General features: G+C 50.3%; 1 protein-coding gene across 1 annotated transcript in view; it reads left to right on the top strand.

Annotated features, from left to right (window-relative positions):
• Positions 1–18,670, top strand: part of AGGF1 (angiogenic factor with G-patch and FHA domains 1) — a 905,326-nt gene that overhangs the window by 323,115 nt on the left and 563,541 nt on the right. The window lies entirely within an intron of this gene.

The raw sequence follows: 18,670 nt of genomic DNA, 5'->3' as shown, positions 1-18,670 counted from the left end.
TACACCCAGGCTTAGCACTGAGGAGAGGTAAGCCCTGTTGGGGCCCAGCATATTGTAACTGCACAAGGCGAGCACAGTGAAGTGAGCTCCCATATTCACCATATTTCTTTCTGGGCTATGCTTTTCACTTCAATCGATCGTGCCTGCAGTAAAGGGGCTTCTTTCCTGCCTAATTGGGGTCTCTGCCACAAGGTGCTTACTTACATCGCACCTTCCATCATGGCTGCCATGGTCCCTAACTAGCACCAGTGTTGTGCAGCCTGCCCTGCCTCCACTCCAATGCACATCACGGCAATCGGGAGCTGGAAGGCATAAGCCGGCCCCCGACTTGAAGGCCCACATCAAAGGCCCTGTCTCTGGCTGTCCGGGCCGAGGAGGGACCTTTTTCGATCCACGAGTCATGAAGAGCCTCCGAAAGCAGCCGGTGCCCAGACTAACTTGTGCCCTTGAACCCCCACGTTCTACCCACAACAAGTGGGTGATGGCTGAACTCCCCCCACTGCCTCCTTCACTAACACACCTGACTCCTTATCTCTTCCTCTGTCTGACTTTCTGCCTGACCTAATCTTCCTCTTCATTGCATTTTTGTGCCCTGCTTGAATTTCTAATCTAGGTGTGTGATTGTAACTTCTTGCACTCCACGTTTTGCATTGGATCTTTTTGCCCCTCCTGTAACTACTTAGGCCATCTGGTGAGTTTGGGCTAGGAATGTACAGTGCAGCCCACCCCTCTTTCCTTCAGCTTTCCTCAGCCACTCCAATGGCACTTACCATCTCTCCTATCTTCTCTAACTGCTACACTATCTCCTACCCACACTCACGAAGCCTGGAAGGAAAAAGCACAAAAAAGACATCCTATTATAAGTCGTCCCAATTGCGAGTATTGCTAGAACACATGCAGGATGATCTGGGGAGCTACTGGACGTACCTGGAAGATCTGTTTGCATACTGGAAAAAAGTTAGGGACTTGTGGTCGCTGCAAAAGTGGATCCCGGATGAAGTGAGGGGGCATCTTATCCTGGGGGTGCTATGGTCGGTATGGAAGAAAGGGGGCATTAATGACAAAACGTTCCTCGTGGCCTTCCCTGTTGAGCTCGCTCTGGGGGGCTCCCCTTGACTTGGGAACTGAAGGATTTAGGCACTCCCAGTTATGGCCAGACAGAGGTCTGGAGAGGGGGTGGGGCAACTGTTTGCGGAGGGTAGGGTTTTGGACTATGGGCCGGTGGCTGACGTGCTGGGGAAAGAGACAATACGTGTGTTTGAATACATTCGATTGAAGGGGATACTAATGGACGCTAGATGGTGTGCGTAAATCTCTCGTCCCCTTATTCTCTTGGAATCCACTGTAAGTGGTGCTGGCACGAGGAAGGGGATACTCTCCAAGTTATATAAAGTCATGGTATCGGCAGACTTATTGGGTAGACAAGGGTTTAAAGCTTACTGGAATCAACAGACTGGGATGGAAATATCGGAGGACATATGGTAGAGGGTTTATAAGGTAATGTTCCTTGGAAATCTCTTTACCTCAGCAATGGAGCATAATTTCAAGAGGCTACACGGTTGGCACTTGGACCCCCTTAAGCGCTCCAAAATGTACGTGGGGGTGTCCCCTCTTTGCCCAAGAGAGTGCAGTTTGGTGGGTTCATTATTCCACATGTGGGAATGCCCCAAAGTAAAGGTATACTGGACTGAGGTTCGGAGTTAAATTAAGGCGATTACTGTTGTTCTTCTCATTATGGGCCCTATACAGATGTCACTGGGGGGTCCCAAATGGGGACGTGAGGAGACCAGATAACCAAGAATGTGGGAAGCTCTGTTAAGGGCAGGGAGGTTGGCATTTGCTCAGTATTGGAAAAGACCCACTACCCCCACGAAAGCGGAGTGGACGGCCAAACTGAGGGACATGTTTACAATGGAAAAGCTCTCAGCAATGATAAACAACTCTATGGCCGCCTTCGACCAGGACTGGGACTTATTCCTTTTGAAATGTGGGAGTAGCAGCCCTGTGGTATGATTGATGGAACCAGAATTTCCCTGACTACGAGGATAGTTTGGGAATGAGGTCGTTAGAACTATTTGTGTATTCTCCCATAGCCTGAGGGGATGCTTGTAGTGGGGGAGGGATTCATTGTTCGGCCAGGAGGGTGTTAATTTGTCATATTGTAAAGGTGAGGGGCTGGGAGGGGAGTTAAAGGCAATCGCACTATAATATCCATGTCTATCTTTTTCAACTTGAGTGCAGAATGGTGATTATAATGCAGTGTCCATGTTTTAGGTTGGTGGTGGGTGGGGGGAAGACTAAATTTGCGTTTTGATCTGATGTTCATTCAACAGATTGTAGCATTTCTGTCCTTGAAAATCTAATAAAAATTAAAGTTAAAAAAAGACATCCTGAGTGCCAACCCTGGCCTACCCATTGCAGACACCTATGTCAGCGCAACTTCCAGACTGGTCTTCACCGATATCCTCTTCTCTATCCCCTCCCCAGATCTATGGACTCCTAATCTCTACTCTCTCCCCATTCACATCCTCTCCCATTAATGGTGGCAGCAAGTGGTAAGTCCTCTTGGCGGGCTGCTCATCGTCACGTTCTATCATTGTCTACCACACTGGCACCATCTTGGTTCAGGGTCCTCAACCCAACCACCTTCTCTTTGACCGGCGCCAGCCATCCCTCATTAACTTCATTCACCTGCCTTTCCCCCTCCGACTGGTGTACCACGCTCCTGTACTCCTCGGAAAACCTTCAAAGGCGGAGACCTCCTTCACTTGGCCACACTTAATTGCCTGTTCAGCGAACAAACACTCTGCCGACATCTGCCTCCTTCTTGAAGACATTGACCATGACATTCTTGATCTTACAGAGATGTGGTTCAATGCCAGCTCAGTCACTGTTTTGACTCCCTCCCACCCCCCCCCCCCATGGGTACAAGAGCTTCTCCAAGCCACGGCCTAACCGTTCTGGCGGCGCAGTTGCCGTAATCTTCCCTGAGTGGGTTCCTGCCTCCCTCCTACCCACTCAGTCTTAATGTTCCTTCGAGAGCCTGGTCTGCAAGTTGGTCATCTCTCCCTCCCCTCCTCTCTGACCATTGCCACTGTCTACAGGCCACCTGGCACTACCACCCTGTTCCTCTCAGAATGGTCCGACTTCTGCTCTTCTCTCTTCTCACTACAATCTCCATACTCCTTCTCTTGTGGGACTTCCACATCTAGTTGGACTCTATCACAGCATCCACCATCTTACTTGACCTTTGCACCGTCTGGTCCAACCCACTCTGGAGGACACTCTTGATTCCCTTATCCACTCTGGCCTTTCGCTCCCCTTTCTGGTCACACCTCTCATCATCTCCTCTCTTCTTACCTGGGTCCCCTCTGCCCTCTGACTGGACCTCCTCCAGCCCTGCCAACTTCTTTCACGAACATCCGTCTGATGAAACGAGTGACAGCTGCTGCCTTCTCATCTGCCTTTATCCCCTCCTCCTCCGGAACCCCTGACTCTACCTCTACCTCTGACTCTGCCCTCAGCAACCTCCATCTGGCCATTACTAACACTCTGGACATTCTTGCCCCAGTCATGAGGATCCGCCTGAAACCTGCCTCTAAGTGCAACACCTGATACACTCTTAACTTGCAGCCCTGAAACGCAAGTGCAGAGCTGCAGAATGGAAGTGGCAAACCTCAGGCTCACTCTCTGATAAACTGGCCTGCCGCCTGCTGCAAAGGCCATACAGACTTGCCATCCATGCCAATAAAAGGGCCCACATCCAGGCACGGGTATCTGATGCATCCAACAACACGGCTGAACTCTTTCAAATCTGCAGGGAACTAACCAACCCTTCCGTAGTCGTCTTCTCCCCTCTTCCTTCCCAGGCCCTCTGCAACGCACTGGCCACACACTTCACCACAAAAACTCTAGACATACTGAACACCCTTGCTACCCTCGGCCCTCAACCCCCCCCCTTGCCTCCTATGGCCTCCCACCCTCCTTAGTCTTTCGTCCTTCTCCCCTTTCACAGATGTTGAGGTCACCAGAGTCCGCTCTATGAAGGTCTTCTCCAAACAGGTTTCCGCTTGCTCCTCCAGAAACACAAAGGACAACATTGGCTCTCTTGCCCATGCTCTTGCTGATTTCTGCACCCCCTTGTGCATCCCCTCCTGAAAAACCCTTCAGCAGACCCTACCTGTCCAGCTAACTACCACTCTATTTGCATCACCCCCTTCCTTGTGAAACTCCTGGAGAAGTTGGCCTTCCCCCAACCTACCTCACACACTGAACTTGTTGCCGGTCTCCACATCCATCAATCTGGATTCTGTGCATCCAGAGGCATGGATACTGCTCTTCTGAACACCCGTGAAGAACTGCTCCCATCTCTGGATTCTAACTCTCCAGGTGTCCTCATTCTACTCAAGCTCTCTTCTACCGTTGACACGGTCAACCACTCCATCCTCCTAAAACAGCTCCATGATAACTTGGGTATCTCGGAGCGGGCACTGGACTGTCTGACCTTCCTAACTGACCATCCGTCCCAGGTTATTCTGGGCACCTTCTCCTCTTACCTCCTTCTCCACCTGTGGTGTCCCTCAGGGCTCCAACCTCTCCCCCTGGCTCTTTAACACTTACCTTGCTCTGCTGGCATGCACCATTTCCTCCTCCTCCCCCAACTTCCAGTGCTACGCAGAACACATTCCACTCTTCTTCAAAATTCCTGCTGAACCCTCTTGCTTCTTCCATCATGCCGGACTGCCCATCTGCTATACAGGCCTGGTGCACATCCAATGTTCTCTGCCTCAATGCCAGCAAGACTGAGATCCTTCCTATTGGAACGCCTGCCCCCTCTTTCTTCCCCTCACACTGGCTTTACTCTATGGGCTCTCGTCCTTCTCCCTCATCTGAAGCCAAAAACCTTGAAGTCCTCTTTGACTCCTCTCTTCACTCTCCTTGTGAACGGAGGATAGCACAGGGGCAACGTGCTGATCTTGGAAGCAAGACCATGCAGAGTAACAGAGGTTCGAAACCCGAATCCGCGCTTAGAAACCAAACAACTTTCAACTCTTCCTTTTCAAAGGAATACTCCCTTTTCTCACTTTCCCCCCAGAAGCTCAACGTTACCAGAGGGCTGGTTCTCTCTAGGCTTGACTACTGCAACAGCCTATTCTTGAATCTACCTTTGTCCTCTCTACTACGCCTCCAGCTAATCTAGAATAAGGCAGCAAGACTGATCCTTGGCCTCAAGCCCAGGGACCGCATCTCTCCTGCCCTAAAAACTCTTCATTGGCTCCCGATTGCAGCACGGATTAAATTCAAATCCCTCTGCATCATCCACAAGGCTGTCTGGGGCCGTGGACCACGCTACCTGCAACTTGCTATCACTAAAGATTCTCCCTCTAGAATGCTACGTTCTTCTGGTACCAACTCTGTGTTTGAAGCAGTTTGCTAAACAGAGGGCTAGAGGCTGATTTCTCACTTCAGCAGGCTCCCTCCTGTGAAACAGCCTTCCTCTTCGTCTTGAGTCGGATCTCCTCGAATTCCAGAAGCTTCTCAAGACTTTACTTCTCACTTCCTCCTTCCCTTCTTCCCACCTCTGCTAATTTCACTGTCGATACGATTTGGTGATCAGGGCCCTTATGCATCCTCTGGGGCCCTGGCCTCCCACACCCATTCGCCTCAGCTTCTGCCTACACACAGCACTTGCCTCGGCACCCACTGGCCTACTGCACTGTAGGTCTGCACTTGCCCACTTACTGCAGCTCAACTCTCCCTAGCACTTACTGTACCTGGCACATCTGCTACTCACCCACGAGCATGGACATTCCAGCACTTGCCCTCCCTCCACTCCCTCTTCTCTCTCTGCACTTGCACATTCTGAATACTCACAAGGCCTAGTAGGTTCGTCTTTATTCTCCATTATATATATATTGTTCTCCAACATGGGGTCTGGCATGGATTCACATGCTCATGAATATTCCCAGTCGTCGGACTGGGAATCCTCGGTAAAGAAAAAATCAGGCTCAGTTTCGTTTCTGATCTGTCTTTCTTAGTAGTAACCAATCACTGATCTCTGGGTCATACTTCCCCCATCCAATGACTGCCCTCTCCCTAAGCCCCGCCCCTGGCAGCCATCCTCAGATTTTTACTGCACGCTCAAGTGTTGGGAGTCCTCGTGTTTAGCTCTCGAGTTTTTTACTGCGTTTTCACGTTTTTTCAGGAGAATTTCTCATTTTTTCAGTTTAATCGAGCCTCAAGCTCCACCGTTTCTACTTCCGATAACGGGGACCCGTTTCGGAATTCTTCTACGCCCCTCAAGGGTGAAGTTTTCGTCGAGTTTACACTTCTTGGAGGATTCCGGAAGATCTGCGGCCTACCTCAAGACATGGCCCAGGACAAAGGGAGCTCGACGCCCGGATCCAAGCTGTTCAGGAACTGCTCTGGATGCGGATTATATAACATTTTCAAGGACGACGAGCATTCGCGATGTCTCTACTGCCTCCATGGGGACAAGACGCACGTGGAGAAGGACTGTGCGTTCTGCAAGAACCTTTCTGAACGGACCAAACAAGATCGTTGTTCCCGCCTCGCCACCTGGCTGGAGAAGGGCACAACAAATGAGAAGGCGAAGAAGTCTGAGCGGGCTTCTAAGTCCTTTGAGGGCGCCCTGGCGACGGGGGCCCAACAGAAGGCCAAGCACCGCGAGTCCGTGGGCTCCGGGAGCGCCGAAAGGTCGGGCTCTTCGGTTGCCAATCAGGGCGCTACTTCCCCGGCACGTTCGACCACGAGCCAGCATTCTGGGTCGGGGAAGAGGAAGTCCGAGAACCCGGGTAGGCCGCTGGAGCGGACCCGTTCGATCTCGAAGGGGGGGAGCGAGGCGTTGACCCCCCCCTCCCCAAGGCGAAGCCCCAGGACGCACCTAAGGTGGTGAGGGCTTTGATCCACCCGGCTAAGGCCTCTACCGAAGTGGTCTCTGCGGAGCCGGCTGAGACTACGCCAATGGAAACGGCCTCTGGGCCCAGAGTATCCCTGCCGCCGCTGAGGGAATCCTCTTTCCAGCCCATCGCTAAGACCCCCGTGAAGCCCCACGGCTGAAAAAGAGGAGGGGGGAGGGCGGTGGGCGTTACAGACTCGGAATCAGCCTCTGAGGAGGAACTGGTGGAGACCGAGAGGGGCCTCAACGAAAGGTCCATAGGCCTCAACGAGAGGTTCATAAACCTCAACGAGAGGTTCAAGAAGGTTCGATCCCAGGGGACGGTCCCTACTGACGTGATCGATGATAGCGACGAAGACGACGAACAGGGCCCACGGGAGCGGCCATCCCATCCGTCGCAGCCATTGCCCGAGCCCCAGGATAGCTCGGCGGCCATTTCGTTGGCAATCCAATCCTTATGTACTGAGATAAGGATGAGATTACCACGCACTCCGACGGAGGAGGCAGAACCAGGCCCGTCGGGAAGCCCTCCGAACAAGCGGAGGAGAGTCCATCCTGCTCCGCCCTTCGTGCTTGCGAGACCGGCGGACCCCTCATCCCCCTCGCCGGGAGAGGATACGGCGACGGACGACGACGATGACACAGCGGACATCCGGTCGTCGCCTCCCCCACGGGCGTCCCCAGCCGACGAGGTTGGCTCTTTCCACGCCATGATAACCAGGGCATCCGAGCTCTTCCAGCTCTGCCCTGAAGAACAGAAAAAGGAGGGGTTTCTGTACTAGCGACAAGAGGCTAAGAGGAAGACGGTCCTCGCGGTGCCTTTACTCAACGACATCTGGGACGAGGGGCTTGCTGTCCTCAAGAACCCTGCCACAACACCCGCCAAGAGGGACAGGTGCAAGAAGAAGTACCGAGTCCCCGATGCCGCCCCCTTGTGCCTCAGGGCCCAGCCCATGCCGGACTCGGTCGTCTCGGCAGCGGCTAAGAAGAAGGCAGCGGGCGCGGCGGCTTCAACTTCCACCTCCCCGCCGGACAGCGAGGGTAAGAAGTTGGACTCTATGGGACGACGAGTCATCTCTGCGGCGGCGACGACGATTAAGGCGGCCAATGCCTTAGCGATCGTGGCCTGCTACGACAGGGAGCTCTGGTTCAAGATAGCTCCCCTGCTAGATTTCCCGCCGGATGACAAAAGGGCGCAGGCCCTAGAGATTCTGCAGGAGGGCAAGGTGGCGTCGGATCATGCCATTACGGTGGCAAAGGACATTGCCGATACCGGATTTCGCCAACTGGGCAACAGAGTTTGCCTCCGACGAGGATGGCTCAAGGCGACAGACTTTCGCCAGGATGTCCAGACCAGAGTGTTGGACATGCCGTTCGACGGCAACAACCTCTTTGGTAAGGCAGTGGATGAGTCTCTACAGGCCATCAAGACCGACTCGGAGACGGCACGGGCCCTTGGAGTGCTTCAGCAGCGACGGCCCTTTCGGAGCTCTGGAGGCAGACAGGATGCCTCCAAAGGATCCAGCGGTGGCTCCTCCACCTACCGCCAGGCGGCCCGCTCCTCTTCCCAGGAGGCCTACAGAGGTCGCGGCAAACAAGGGGGTTCCCGCTGTCGTCGCCAAGGAGGCCAAGGCTGCAAGGCCGCCTCCAAGCAAGAATGACCCGGCCGTGTTGTCGGGCCCCCACCGAAGCAAACCGGTGGGAGGCCGGCTGATGAAGTTCGTCAGTGTGTGGGAGTCCATCTCCACCGACCGTTGGGTGTTGGACACCCTGGCCAACGGGCACTCGCTGGAATTCCAAAAGAAGTGCCCTCGCATTCCTCCCGTGGCCAGGAAGGAAAATCACATCCCTCAACTGCTGTTGGAGGTAAGGGCGATGCTCAAGGGTGCCACCGAGCTCGTCCCCAGAAGGCTCCGGGGCTCTGGAGTGTACTCAAGGTACTTCCTCGTCAGGAAGAAGACAGGCGGTTGGCGCCCCATCCTGGACCTGCGCCGCTTAAACAAGTACATCCAGGCACAGAAATTCAGGATGGTCACCCTCCAGCACATGCTGTGACAGCTGGAGGAAGGCGACTTCCTATCGTCGCTGGACCTGGAGGATGCTTACTTCCACATCCCCATTCTAAGAAGGCACAGGAAGTTCCTCAGGTTCGTGGTTCAAGGACGCCACTACCAATTCAGAGCCCTACCGTTCGGATTAAAGTCGGCACCCAGGGTTTTCACCAAGTGCCTGGCACCAGTGGCAGCGCGGCTGCGCCTGCAGGGGATCCACGTCTACCCCCTACCTGGATAACTGTTTAATCCGGGCAAGTTCAAGGGACCTCGCCGTCGATCATACGGCGAATACCGTCCGGTTGCTCACGGAGCTGGGGTTCTCCATCAACTACCCCAAATCCCACCTGGTTCCGTCGCAAGTACCACTGTTTTTGGGGGCGAAGCTCGATACAGTGGAGCAATTGGCCTCCCCTTCAGAGGAGAGGACCAATACCATCCTGGGCAAGGTACGGCGACTGTTAGCCACGGACGTGGCCAGGGTGAGGTCCATCAAGTCCCTTCTCGGGATGATGTCCTCATGCATCTACCTTGTACCCCTTTGCAGACTTCGGATGCGTCAGCTGCAGGAGTTCCTCGACGCCCGCTGGTTTCAGGCGGGGGGCTGCTTCGAGGACAGGATCCCCCTCGACGAGGAGTTCCGTCGGGCGATCCTATGGCGGGGCACCCGGGCTCACCTCGCGACGGGCACAGACTTTCAAACCCCGGCGTTTCAGGAGACGGTGACTACGGACGCCTCTCTGGAGGGTTGGGGAGCCTACACCGGAGATCTCTATGCAAGAGGCCTTTGGCTCCCGCAGGAGAGGTCTCTTCACATCAACATCTTGGAGCTCCGTGCAGTGTTCTGGGCGCTCAAGTCGTTCCTCCCGTCCCTCAAGGACAAAGTGGTGAGGATCTTCACCGACAACACCACCACGATGTTCTACATACGGAAGCAGGGGGGCACCAGATCCCCAGCCCTATCCAAGGAGGCCCAGGATCTGTGGCACTGGGCCGTCGCCCAGGGGATGTTTTTGGTTCTCTTCCACCTGGCAGGAATAAAAAACACCATCGCCGACTCACTCAGCAGGGAGCTACGCTCGTGCCACGAGTGGGAACTGCGCCAGGATCAAGTGGATCGACTCTTCCAACAATGGGGCAAACCCCAGATCGACTTGTTCGCGACGGCAATGAACTCCAAGTGCCAGAGGTTCGCCAGCAGGTTCCCCCAGCCGAGGAGCATGGGTGATGCTTTCTCGTTCCCTCGGGACGGCCTGTTTCTATACGCGTTCCCTCCATTGCCGTTGCTGCTCCGCCTCATCAACCAGCTCAAGAAGTCCAGGTGCAGGATGATCCTCGTCGCACCGGCGTGGCCGAGGCAGATCTGGTTCCCGGACCTTCTGGACTTGTCAACGTCCCCGCCAGTCAGGCTGCCGGCGGACACGGATCTTCTCTCCAGAGAAGGAGGCGCCATTCTACACCACGACCCACAGTCACTGAACTTGCAGGCCTGGCTCCTGCAGCACTAGAGTTTGGAGAGTACGATATCCCGGCTAATTGCAGAGAGGTTCTTGCAAAGGCCAGGGCGTCCTCAACTCTTAAATGCTACGGACACAAATGGAAGAGGTTCTCTGTCTGGTTCCGTGCACAGAAGATTAACCCTCTGCGGATTACGGCCCCTCAAGTGCTGCCGTACTTACTGTCGCTGGCCAAAGCTGGACTGGCTCACGCCTCCATAAAAATACATCTGGCTGCCATCTCCCGATATACCAGGACTACGGGACGGGCGTCCTTGTGGTCTCATCTCCTGGTAAAGGAATTTATGAAGGGACTATTCCGATCATTCCCGCCGGTGAAGGCCCCTGCCCCGGCGTGGGAACTTAATGTGGTGCTGACCAGGCTCATGGGGGGGCCCATTCGAGCCTATGCATTCAGCGCCTCTGAAGTTCCTGTCATGGAAGACAGCGTTCCTCGTGGCTATCACCTCTGCACGACGAGTGGGAGAGATTCAGGCCCTATCTTGCAAGCCTCCATACTTGACTTTTCATGACACGAGGGTGGTGCTGAGGACGCACCCCTCCATCATGCCCAAGGTGCCTTCGAACTTCCACCTCAACAAGCCCTTGGTGTTACCAGTTTTCTTTCCGTCGCCTTCGACGCCGGCCGAGAGGACTTTGCACTCGCTGGATGTAGCTAGAGCGCTGAAGTTCTACGTGGACCGCACGAAGAGTTTTCGGAAGACGTCACAACTGTTTGTGAACTTTGGGTCTGTGAATCAAGGGAAGGCTCTCTCGAAGACTTCCATTTCCAGATGGCTCTCCAGCTGCATTATGCATTGTCATCGGTTGGCAAACCGACCGCTGCCCGGCCGTCCGAGAGCCCATTCGACCAGGGCGATCGCTGCTACCACGGCGTTCCTGTCTGGTGTGCCCCTGCTGGACATCTGCAGGGCTGCTACGTGGAGGTCGACGCACACCTTCACAAGATTCTACTGCGTCGATCGGGACTCCAGGGAGGAGTCCACGGTCGGCAAAGCAGTGCTGCGCAACCTGTTCGCCTAAGGTGAGCCTGGTGAGGAGGTAAGAGATGCTTAATGTTGAGTTGTTGTATTGCTTAATGTTGAGCCTGTTGCCACCTCCCGTGGTTGTGCATGTGTATACTGCTATGTATTCTTTTATTCATGAGCATGTGAATCCATGCCAGACCCCATGCTGGAGAAGGAACAAGTTACTTACCTGTAACTGTTGTTCTCCAGCATGGGCCTGGCATGGATTCACATGCGAACCCTCCCACCTACCCCTCTGCGGCTCTTCACTTGGTCATACTGCCTCTTGGCGTGCTACCAAATCTGAGGATGGCTGCCAGGGGCGGGGCTTAGGGAGAGGGCAGTCATTGGCTGGGGGCAGTATGACCCAGAGATCAGTGATTGGTTACTACTAAGAAAGACAGATCAGAAACGAAACTGATACTGATTTTTTCTTTACCGAGGATTCCCAGCCTGACGACGGGGAATATTTATGAGCATGTGAATCCATGCCAGACCCATGCTCGAGAACAGTTACAGGTAAGTAACTTGTTCCTTCCAATCCCATGTTCCCTCCCTGTTGCCATGTGGGTGCTTTGAAACACAATTTACTTGTATAAGCACCTAACAAATGCACAATAAATAAATTGACTGTCCATGTGAGAATAGGATCGTAGTGGGACAAAGATTGTGTAAGTCTTTAAGGGAACTCAAAAATGTGAGGTATCTCTTTAGTATGTCGATGTTTGTTTCAATAAAGGCTGCAATATTTTGTCCAGATATTTTGCCAACAGATCAAAAATGCTGTCTGTACTCTCTGCTATCAGTCTAAATGGGGGACCTGTAGGATTTCTATGAATTTTGGCTACTCTGTAAAACACTGGCATAATAGGAAACTCCTTTGTGAGATATTCCCTGGTTTTCTTGGTGATTCAGCCCTTATTCTGAGCATTCTCCAATGTGGAATGTCTGACCGATCTGATGATTTGGTAGGATCATGTTCCAATTGTATGTAAGTGGTGGTATCCGGAATAAGGTCTAAGCAATTCCGAGAACAGTAGCCGTATCCATTATAACAATCGCACCACCCTTATCTGCTGGTTTAATGGTTATAGAATCCTCTTCAGCCAAGGCTTTCATAAATTTCATCTGATGCATTCTGAGATTTTGATTACTATAATATTTAATGTAGTTCAGATCTCAACATCTTGGTTTCAAACATATGTATGGCTGAGTTTTGGATGGATGGATTAAAGGTACTTTTAGGTTTAAGTTCCAGAAAGTCATAAGTCACTGATCTCTCCTGTAAAGGTGGTTGTGGGTGAAAAAAGACTGGAGTTTCATTTTGCATAGTAATTTGGACAAGTTTATATGTTCCTCAAATATTGAGGTGGTGTTAGTTGGAACAAAAGACAAACCCAATGTAAGAAGATGTTGATCAGATGTTTCTTAGAGATATTTACAACTAACTTATGCCCTTTTTCTTTGGTTTGAGTTGTCTTCTGTCCTTGTCTGGCCTTTATACGTCTAAGAAAGGGCGACTGAGTACTGAGGCGATCGAAAAGGAAGGTTCGACAGATCTTTCAGTAGAGGATGGTGTATGAAGCTCTGAATGGGTTTCAGAGGCTCTAGGTGGATGAGATTTTCCCCCACTATTTGAGTCACTTGAGGGGTTCAGTGTCCCTGGTATTGTTATTCAGAGCTTTCCTCAGGATGTTAGGTCTATTTTGTTGGTGGGACTCTTGCCAAGAGTGGACATTATCTTGTGAGTAATCAAGAGGGTCTCTACTGAATTTTCACATTTTCTGTTGCTCAATGTGTCTGATATTATTCAAGTTTCCTATTGGTATCTTCAAGGATTTCATCTAAATCTTCTGAAATAGAAGAAAATTCTTGTTTTAACTCTAGAATCTCTGCATCTGTGTGAGTGATATTGCTATTTCCTATTTTGCTATTGTGGAGAATGAGGTTCAAAGAACACTTATTGAGAAATTGTTCCCACCTCTTTATGAATTCCACATTTTCTTTACACAATGTACGGCGTAAATAGATCCCCGGACCTCTGGGGATCCTTTGTGATTTGTAATATTGTGAAAGTGTGGATGCATGTAATTTTTGAAAGATTTCCTTTCTGATGAGTTTCTCCAAATTGAGTATAAGACTATCTGGGTTATGTGTGCATGTGTGTCTTGTCCACATCTTTGATTAGGGAAAGGATGTGAGTAGCTTCCTCTTTACTGAAAGCAAATGTTGTGGCGTGTTTAGTAGCCAGGGTGTTAATTTAAGAGAATTACATAACTGTTATGAATATGTTGGGTGCTGTGTATATGTTGTGCCACACCCTAAAAAGGGGGTACCAACCCAACCAAAACCAAAGATAACGCAGCACGGCTGGTTTTTTAAAGGAAATAAGGTAGACATTTACAAATGTTATGTAACTTAAAAGATGAGTTGGAGGTGCAGTGGAGAAAAGAGCAACTCTGGCACAAAGGTTGCAAATAGAACTTATACAAGAATGAAGTGTCCTAAAGTGATGGATACTCTTCTCTGCACACTATGCAATATCAGAAAAACCAACCAATGATTAGAGATATTATGGAATACAGTAAGTGATTTAAGAAATAATACATAAGTCACGTAAAAGAACTGCACACATTTCCAAAACTGATAAAGAAATTGAACAAAACAAAGTTCAAAATAACCCAACACTTTTCTGGAATGTATAACTTCATCGGGAGCAGAGTGAGTTCATAGTTTCAATAATCCATGTATCATTCTATAAACACACCTTATAACCTATTAGAAGATATTAGATTTTTAACCTACACATTGGTTTCAAACATTTGTGTATTTTACCTTAATTGTACCTCAGATTCAAGGGGAAACTCTTCTCTATCAGCAATCTGTACATGGAATTGGTTGAAAACACTACCATCCAAAGAACTGTAGAATCTAGATAGTAAATAGGTAATTAAATGATATAAATAATGATAAAATGTAATGGTGAGGACCTATGTTCAGATTAAGGCTGTCAATTACGCTTACCTCTAGCATAAACCAGTCTGAGCAACCACAAATGGCACAAGTGAGAAAGAGAGGGCTTCTCTAGCCTTTGTTTCAACAAACATTGTTTTTTATTTGAGAAAGGAGGAACTGAGGCACAAGGAAAAATAACTCTGCTGTAACATTGCAAAGATCGAGTTTGATAAAGCTGAGAAAGTGAAGGACTGAGCCTTGCAGCTGGAGTCGACCAGGCTGCACAGATCTTCAGGCTTCTCCAGAGAGTCTGGGCATAGTTCTGGTTTCCTCCTCTCCGATATTTCTTAAGAATCTGAATGTTTGCGATGAAAAGAATGACATTGATTGGTTTCCTACATTTGAGTGCTTGCAAAGTACAACTTATGAATGAGACTGATGTGATGAGAAAAAAGATTTTGACAAACTAAAGAAGACTCTGTTCTTGAAGTCTGGGAAGACTCCTCCCCAATACTTAGAGGTTTAGTTAGATCCCACAAGAAAAAAATAATACAATGTGTGGGTGACATTTGTGAATGACTCTCTGAAGAACATGAGTGGCTTGGTTGAAGGTCTAAAGTAACCACATTTGATGGAATGATGCATCTTGTTATGCTTGAACATAGTTTTTCTTCTTATTCCCCTGAGCTTAAACAGCATTTGGCATATTCCAAGGAAGCAGGCAATTACTGCTGACTTAGTGTCCCATAATGTGTCCAAGAAGGACAAGAGTGCTTCTGGCAAGCAAGATGACGGAGTAATGGAACAAGGAGAAAGAGTGTTGCTCTGCTGAAAAGCCTGCATCTGATGAGGCCCACAAAAAGTTCCGTAAGGGGGGAAAGTCACATGGAGATAATGTGAAGGGTAGTGGGACTTAACCACCCCAAACCTATGCTTCCATACTTGATGATATGAAGCATGGTTTCAAGGATAGTGTACTGTTGGATGGTTTAGACACCTATGCTATCAGGCTAGTCGAACTGTGGTGGATTCCACTTTCGTAAAATCAGAGGCTCTAGCCAGAACTCCTCTAATGGCCACCAAGTTGGCTGACTGCCCCCCACCCCCTCTTAATTTCCCTTAGTGCCTGTCAATCTAGCAGTAAATGGAAGAGCGATCAGGATACCTGTAAGTGTGCAGAGGCAAGTATCAGGTAGAGTTCTGCTGGGTTCTGCACATATATGGGTCTTGTGGGTGATAGAGCAGGGCTACCACTTACTAGCTCTCAAACAAAGAAGGCTATCTTAGCCAAACCTAAGCTAAGCGGGAAACCCAAGGAGTCAAAGATTCCTAAGAAGAGTTCCTCCCCAACTTTACATACATCTGAGGTTTAGGTAACTGACAATACATGCATTCCTTGAGGGGACCCCGTTCTGCAAGCAAACATGTACTTCAGGCAAAACGTCTTCCTCATCAGGTTCATGGGGTTTAAGTGTCAAAGGGAGTGTCCATCTCTTAAAGGCCTTGGAAGATGTGCGCAATCCTCACGACCAAGGATCACTGAACCTGAAGGTTTAGCTCCTGTACCCTTAGAGTTTGGAGGTTATGAGTTGCCAGCGGACTGCAGGGAGGTCCTGGCCAGGGCTTCGTTGACTTTGAAGTGCTATGGTCGTTAGTGGAAGCGTTTTGCTTTGTGGTGCAGGTCACAGAAGATTACCCCTCTGAGGGTCACAGCGCCTCATATCCTTCCATACTTGCTGTCCTTGGCAAAGGCTGGGCTGGCTCACGCATCCCTCAAAGTACATCTGGCGGCCATCTCCCGCTACACCAGATCCCAGTGAGACTTGCTGTGTTCCCACAGACTTGCAAAGGAGTTGCTCAAAGGCCCCTTCCGATCCTTCCCGCCGGTGAAGGCTCCTGCCCCAGCGTGGGAACTCAACGTGCTTCTGGCGAGGCTCATTGGGGGGAGGCCCCTTGGAGCCTATGCATCAGGCCCCACTCAAGTTTCTCTTGTGGAAGACGGCTTTCCTTGTGGCCATCACCTCTGCCAGGCGTGTGGGTGAGATCCAGGTCCTATCCTGCAAACAACCATACCTGACTTTCCATGAATCGAGCGTGGTACTGCGTACACACCCCTCTTTCATGCCGAAGGTTCAGTCGGAATTCCACCTCACCGAGCCTTTGGTGTTGCCCGTTTTCTTCCTGAAACCTTTGTCACCGGCGGAGAGGGCCTTGCACTCACTGGACGTTGCTCGTGCCCTGAAGCTGTATGTAACGCGCTCGAAAAGACTTCAGTTGTTTGTGAACTTTGGTCATATGAACCATGGGAAGGCCTTCTCCAAGGCTTCAATTTCAAGATGGTTCTCCGGCTGATCCATGCACTGCCATCGGTTGGCGAACCGACCGCTACCTGGCTGTCCGAGAGCCCCCTCCACCAGAGCGATCGCTGCGATGACAGCGTTCCTGTCTGGTGTGCCCTTGCTGGACATCTGCAGGGCTGCTACGTGGAGCTCATGTACATCTTCACAAAGTTCTACTGCATCAACAAGGATTCCAGGGAGTAGTCCGGAGTCTGTCGAGCAGTGCTACACAACCTGTTCACTTGAGGTGAGTCTGTTGCAGAGGTAAGAGTTCATTGCTTCCGTTGAACCTTGCCACCTCCTGTGGTTGTGTAATGTGGTACTGCTGTGTATTTGTTATTTATGAGTACGTGAATCCATGCCAGACCCCATGCTGGAGAAGGTTTAAGTTACTTACCTGTAACTACTGTTCTCCAGCATGGGTCTGGCTTGGATTCACATGCGAACCCTCCTGCTGGCCCGTCTGCGGCTCATCTTGGTCATACTGCCACTTGATGTGCTTACCAAATATGAATATGGCTGCCAGCAGCGGGGCTTGGGGAGAGCACGGTCATTGGATGGGGGCAGTGTGACCCAGAGGACAGTGATTGGTTTAGAGGAGAAATACAGTTGTAAAGTGAAAGTGAAATGTTTTCTTTTACTGAGGATTACCAGCCTGACGGGGAATATTCATGAGCATGTGAATCCATGCCAGCCCCTTGCTAGAGAACAATAGTTATAGGTAAGTTACTTAAACCATCTTCAGCAATTGGTAAAGGGAGCAACACAGAAGGGCACAACGTAGATCCAATCTTTTGTAAAAGAAACCGGTTAATAACTGCACCCCCAAGCCAGATCTTCTGGAACAACTACCTCATAAAATCCTTCATTATCCACCTGCCACAGAAACTCCATTAAAAAAGAAACTGGATTTCCATAAACATGGAACTACACCCGACAAATCCACAAAACCATCAATCACCATCTTGGACTCATCCAACTTCGAAGAAAGAACTGAGCCAATTCAATAATTTATCCCAAAAACAGCAGAAGACATTGCAACAGAAAAACCATTCACTCCCTCACTAAAGAAAAAAGTGGCGAGATGGTTCACACCACAACAAGAGCCCTGAAGAAAACTGGAAACTAGAACTGGAATGGAGGAAAAATACCATCAACAGATATACTCCAAGCAACAACAAAAAATATTACAACCAACGTATCACAAACGCAAAGAGCACCCAGAAAGACGTTTTTAACATCGAGGTAATAAACTCAATGGCCTGCAACACACCCACACCGTCACAAAAACTTTGATATGGCCTTGCAGACCACGTAAAATCAAAAACAAACGTGCAGCAAGTCATGAAGAGCATGCTGGAAAAAAAAAACCTATCCAGCCAATGCCAGAACCAACTACAATAATAAACAAGTACTTACCAATTTCCAAATTAAAATTCACAAGCCTAGTGAACAAAAGCAGAGCCAGCTCGCTAGCAGATCCTTGCGCAGCAGACCTGTACAAGACCATCCTCACCCAAAAAAACGAATTCAAAATAATTCTGCAATCTCTTCAACCATTAGCAACAGGAACTGTGCCACGACCCTTCAAATTGGCATACATCACTCCTTAAATACTCAGTGAGAAACAGGGAAGATCTAACCAACTATCGACCAATTTCAAAGATACTCTCTTCTCCAGAATGGATCTTGCATGGACTTGCATACTCATGAACACACTCGCTCATCAAGCCGGCGAATTCTTGGCAAAAAGGAAGCCGCTCAGCTTCATACCTTAAACTGCTCATCTACTCTAAAGCCTACCAGTGTCATGATGCCTACCTCCAAGGAGCCAGGTCCGACCCAGCAACCCCAGAGGCAGGCATCATTCGCCCCAGGGAAG

Source organism: Ambystoma mexicanum, chromosome 6p, assembly GCF_040938575.1.
Source record: "Ambystoma mexicanum isolate Mex_15411 chromosome 6p, UKY_AmexF1_1, whole genome shotgun sequence".
Lineage (NCBI taxonomy): Eukaryota > Metazoa > Chordata > Amphibia > Caudata > Ambystomatidae > Ambystoma > Ambystoma mexicanum.
The sequence above is the reverse complement of the archived record's forward strand: the minus strand, read 5'-3'. Positions and strand labels throughout refer to the sequence as shown.